Below are 6,367 nucleotides of genomic sequence, written 5' to 3' on the forward strand. Positions count from 1 at the left end.
CAAAATATGTAGTTTTGCTTAGACCTCCGCTTGAGATGTTTGTACCTTTTCCTGCACATGACTGACCAAGTGACCACCCTCGCTCGGGTAGAGTAGGGGTGTCGCTCATCACTTTCTCATGAATCAGGATGCTCGGACGCAGGCCGTGCTGCACTCACTGCGCTACCTAAGGCCAGTGGTAAAGTATGATAAAAGAGTTTCAGCGCTTTATGTAACAACTTCCTCTTATTAGGTCGTTCAATAAGTAACGAACAATCGGTCATAACTTCTTTATTTCTTTATTTAACACTTTCAAACTTTCACAGATTATAGATCAGACATTTCTGAATGCAGCCTATGCCTCAAACCAGCCGCCGCCCGCTTGCACACACTTCTCCCAGCGTTCCGGCCAACGCCGGAATTCCGCCCGGAAAAACGCGTTTTCCGTCTTTTTCACCCAGTTCATGACAGCGCACATGACTTCAGCGTTGGTCTCGTGTGTTCACCATGGAGGCCATCCTTTAGGGGACCAAAGAGGGGAAAACTGAAGGAGCCAGGTTTGGACTGTAGGGCGGCTGGGGCATGATATTCAGCCCTGTCACGCGATCTCCTCGCGCGTGGCGTGAGACAAGTGCGGTCGGGCGTTGTCATGGTGTATGGTGATGTTATTGACATCCGAGCCGCGCCTCTTCTTCAGGATTGCTTTTCTCAGTCTCCTGCAGGACTGTGATGTAGCGGCCCGCTGTCCATAGTCCGCCCAGGTTCAAGAAAGCCCACCAGGATGACACCATGACAACGCTCGTCCGCACATGTCTCACGCCACACGCGAGGAGATCGCGAGACAGGGCTGAATATCATGCCCCAGCCGCCCTTCAGTCCGAACCTGGCTCCTTCAGATTTTCACCTCTTTGGTCCCCTAAAGGATGGCCTCCGTGGTGAACACTTCGAGACCGACGCTGAAGTCATGTGCGCTGTCATGAACTGGGTGAAAAAGACAGAAAACGCGTTTTTCCGGGCGGAATTCCGGCGTTGGCCGGAACGCTGGGAGAAGTGTGTGCAGGCGGGCGGCGGCTGGTTTGAGGCATAGGCTGCATTCAGAAACATTTGATCGATAATCTGTGAAAGTTTGAGTGTTAAATAAAGAAATAAAGAAGTTATGACCGATTGTTCGTTACTTATTGAACGACCTAATATTACCGTCATAGGAGGCATAAGTGCGCCACAGTTTGCCCCAACAAAACCACAATGCTACATTTGCTCGTATGGTCACACAAAAGAAGTGTGACTGTCGCAATCGGCCGTCCACGGAATGTATCCGTCTTTGTGGTTATTAAATAAAATGCGTAACTGAAAATGTATCAATTCAGGACACTCTGGGTCGGCATTTGTAGTCAAACTGCGTTTGATGTAACAATTATTCGCAGGTGTAAATACCAAGAACTTGGCGATGAACAGCAGTCGCGGTTTTCCATCGCGTCGTAGAAGGATTACGCATGTGTTTGCTTGGGAAAGCTATGAATACAACTGTCACATTTAGAATGCAACGAATAATCAACGGCTCGATAAATATTTATCTATTTGTAAAAAACGAATAAAATCGTGCTACATTGAGCATTTTAGCGCCCGCTTTATAGTGTTAATATTATTGTTTCTAGAAATACAATGGCTTAAACATTCTGACCTTTAGTTGAGTCACGCTTAGAAGACAGTTCGGGGATAAAAACTATCTAGTTATAGGAATCTTGGATAAAAACAGAGTGACGGTTACAAACACCTTCTAAAGATCGGTTAACATTGCACCGGCAGTGACGCCGCCGCGATTCTCTGTTTCCCGTGAGCCGTGCTCAATGCGACCTTCATCGTCAACAGGAAAGGGTATGCGTGCGCGCCGCGCCACTCGTGTGCGCAGTAATTAAAACCGGTGAGGTCTGGCAGAGTTTCCGATTATCATTCCCTGAGAGCATCTCCAACGTTTAATTTGCAGTGCAATACACCTACACATACGTTATACCATACACATATCTACAAATTACAAGTTCTAAGTGAAGGTACGTTTTTTTTTCGGTTGCTATTCGTTTATTGTTTTCGTTTCGAATTTTCGTTTCGAAACGAAAACAATAAACGACTATAATGGCAGTCGAAATATTGTTCCTTGAATTATGATGTTTGGTCGTAAAAGCTTGAAATTGTACAATCGCTAGCTGATCTGAACTTGAACAAGCAACCAGTGCAATAAAACCCAATCGCTTTTTATTAGCCATATGAGCTCTCATTGGTTACTATGTCGATTTTCGCTATTAATAGATAAAAATTGTTAGGAGTTAAAATATACCTAAACACTTTATTATGTACCTATGTTCATAAGATGCTGATAGACGCATTAAGTATCAGTGGCTGATTGCGCTTGGTCAAAGCAAATTTACACTGTCACTGCCAAAGTCAAAGCACATTGTCACTGTCAAACCAAAGTAAATGCTGAAATACCTCAAATGAGCGCCGAAAATAGCTATGCAACTATATATGGCACGTCAGCACGAGCGGAAACACCAGCGCTCGCTTTGGAGACTGCAACGTAGCACAGCACCATAGCACCACAGCCTGTCTCCGGACCCGAGTGCCAGTGAGTGGTTTGAGTTGTATTGTATTGTATTTTACATCATCGGCACTCTTCCACTCAAGGTGGCTATTCCGAGCCCTCGTCAAAACAGTAAGCGCGTTAAAAAGACACATAAACAGTTAAACCAGCAAAAGTATAAAAGCACGCTAAAACTAAAAGCACAGCTAAAATGTTTGTATGGTCGCCTATCCAGCTACCTGACTAGGTGACTTTTAATACCTTTCTTAAAGCGCGGACCAGACATGACCTGAAGCTCCGTTCCTATGACATGTTCGTTGTACAGTTTACACGCTCGCTGCTTAAAAGTTCTTTGGCCAAGGCTGGTTCGAACACGCGGTATATGTAAATGACCGGACTGCCTAGTCTGGCGCTCGGAAACATCTCTATTGTACGATATGTCCTGTCGCAGTACCTCAGGCTCACCCCTGCTAATCACACCGTGTAGCAGACATACGTCGTTCATGTCAATCAACGCACTGACGGGGAGCCACTCCAAATTCCTAATCACGTCGGACACATGATCGTACCTCCGTCTGCCAGATATCACTCTGGCAGCAAAGTTTTGCACTTTTTGCAGTCGCTTTAAGCTCGTTTTGCTGGCACAGCCGAATACCTGACTACAATAGCGCACATGTGACATGACTAAGGCGTCCAGTATAGTCGGAAGTACGCTTGGAGGAAGCACATGCCTGGCGTGCATCAGGCCAACAAGAACGCCTAAACATTTGTTGACGATATAATCAATGTGTGGTTCAAAGGTCAGTCGGCTATCAAAGATTACACCTAGATTTTTAACAGTTGACACCGGTTGCAGAGTCTCTCCCAGGAACTGCACTCGGACCGGATCCCTCTCGGCAGCCTGTAGCGCCGATCGGCCTCCGGCGACCATCATCTCGGTTTTTGCAGCGTTTATCTTCATGCCGTTCTGGAGAAAGTAGGTGGCCAGAGTGTCCAGGACACCCTCCAGTGCAGTCTGGATCTCTGGCAGCCTCTCCTTGGGTCCTGAGACGACCAGCTGGGTGTCATCGGCATACCTGGCCATCCTGACCATACTGCCATTCACCTCGGACGGCACGTAGCAGGCGGCGCCGATGGAGGCGATGTTGTACAACATCGGTCCCAGGCAGGATCCCTGGAAAAGTTCAGCATTTCCCGCCTCCCGCCGTCCATATTCAGCTCAGTGTTCACCGGATCACTTTCAATGACCCGCATTCAAATCGCTTTGCTACCTTTACCACCGTGGGATGAGTCCCAATAGCGGACCAAGCGGATACGAAGTCGGAAACGTATAGTTACCATCACTGGTATCACTGTACATTGTACGGTATACTGTACGGTACACGGTATACATTGTAGGTACACTGTACATGTACAGTACACGATGTAGCGGCTCAGGCCCGGGTGACCTACGCCCGGGTGGCCTACGCCCGGCTGACCTACGCCCGAATTGCCTACTCCATCGAATGTCTACGCCCGGGTGACCTACGCCCGGCTGACCTACGCCCGAATCGCCTACTTCATCGAATGTCTACGCCCGGGTGACCTACGCCCGGCTGACCTACGCCCGAATCGCCTACTCCATCGAATGTCTACGCCCGGGTGACCTACGCCCGGCTGACCTACGCCCGAATCGCCTACTCCATCGAATGTCTACGCCCGGCTGACCTACGCCCGGCTGACCTACGCCCGAATCGCCTACTCCATCGAATGTCTACGCCCGGCTGACCTACGCCCGGCTGACCTACGCCCGAATAGCCTACTCCATCGAATGTCTACGCCCGGCTGACCTACGCCCGGCTAACCTACGCCCGAATCGCCTACTCCATCGAATGTCTACGCCCGGCTGACCTACGCCCGGCTGACCTACTCCATCGAATGTCTACTGCTCCCCTCCTGTCCGATTAAAGAGTGAAGATTTCGCATACCAAAGTGACCCTTCCGGGGGAACCGGCACCCGCAAGTCAGGTAACAATGGGAAGGGTCGGAGGGACCGACCGCCGCGCCGCATGGTGACAGGTGATTCCCGGGACGTCCGAGCGTCGCCTTTCAGACGCATCGCCGCCTCCCCCCCCCCCCCCCACCGCGCCGTGCCGCGCCGCACAAAGCAGACGGACCCTGTCGCGGAGCGAACTACCCGACCAGGCTGTCATCATCGGCGGAGAGCCTGAACTGCTTTTTTATCGTTGAGCTGATCAAGCTTGAGTAGCCATGCTTGCGTATTTCACGCTTCAGCCCTGCTGTGAGCCATGTTTTATGATTTCTCATTTCAGATCTTAACAATGATCTTAGGTAGGAAGAACCGTGAGAAACGCCCCTCCCCCTTAGCCCTCGCCGGTATAAGGGGGGGGGGGGTCGAACAGCCCCCTCTCGGTTTTCGATAATAACTCGTGTAAAAACTCGCTGATCGCGACGGAACTTTCATTACCATCGCGTTCATCAATTTTACACCTACCCTAACAATTTCATGACCCTGACGCAAATGACCTTTGACCTGTGACCTTCTTTTCGAGACCATGTTTGGCCGGAATCGCGATTCGGCGTATATGTCGTCTCCTCTTAGCCGCGCGTTTGCACTCTTTTCGTGGTTTCAAGCGTTCAAACATGTGATATGATATTGCTCCTATGCGTTAGGGTGGGTGTCAAGTTCTCTTGAAGCTCAGGACAGGTCACTGACCTTAAATAAGCTCGGTTAACTTTTACATGTTTCTAGGCTAGTTTTTTTAGCTTAATTCGAATTTAGCAACCATATGAGCATTTACGAAGTAGTTTTGGTGCCATCGTAACATGTTACGAAGCTGTCAGAGGCGGTTGACACTATACGAATACCCGGCAAAACCACTACTGGTTGACCTGAACTGACCTGACCCGACCTGGCCTAAAAGCATGAAGACATCATCTGTGATAAAAACTAACATGATATTCTCGTGATCAGAACCCCGAATAACCTCGTAGCAGCCACACTTTACGACCCAACTGGTCTCGATTTTCCCGACTTTTGGGCCAATGACCTGGCTTGAAAGGTCAACCAATGACCTAGGACCTTAAAATTGGGTATCATCGGCTTCCTCTTGTCACGGGAAACACGCTCGTTTTTTCGCGAAGCTCTAGCTCGATCAGGGGTGAGACGGCAAGGGGGGTCCAACGGACTTCCCCCGCCCTTATAAGTTATTTGCCCTTATTTGCGGCTGTCAAAACACCAATACTGGCGAGGGGAAGTGTGTCACCGCTAGACTAGTTATTTGACCATATACTATTAGGTATTTATCTATATTTATTTATTTACGATCTCAAGCCTCCACGTGGTAGGTTTTAAAGCTTAGGGGAGATCCGTGTAAGACGCCCAGGGTCGGTAAGAGGCCCCATCGCTTTTTTTACCAAACCAATAATGTTATTTATTTTTTAATGTTCTTGTAAAGCAGAAGCCCTCTTGAAACAACAACTCACGAAACCTGAGGTATCAGGTGCGTCGCAGCGACTTTTGGTAAGCCTGTTTCTGTTTTTGCCCCTTTACTTGCTAGATATATGCATCTTTATCACCCTTATATATCTGAAAAAACAATGGCTATCAAATGCAATCTTTTCTCATCGAAATTGTCACATGTTAGCTTCAGAATAGACCATGTTCTGGTGCGCTGCAAATGTCTCATAAACCATAAATATTGTGGACGTTAAAACACTGTATTTTTTTAAGAGGCCCTCCCTTCGAGGATGATAAAACGCCCCCCGATAAAAAAACGCCCCCGATGCTAAAACGCCTGCACCTGCGGCAGG

Source organism: Amphibalanus amphitrite, unplaced genomic scaffold, assembly GCF_019059575.1.
Source record: "Amphibalanus amphitrite isolate SeventyFive unplaced genomic scaffold, NRLGWU_Aamphi_draft 000438F_arrow, whole genome shotgun sequence".
NCBI classification, from domain to species: Eukaryota; Metazoa; Arthropoda; class Thecostraca; order Balanomorpha; family Balanidae; genus Amphibalanus; species Amphibalanus amphitrite.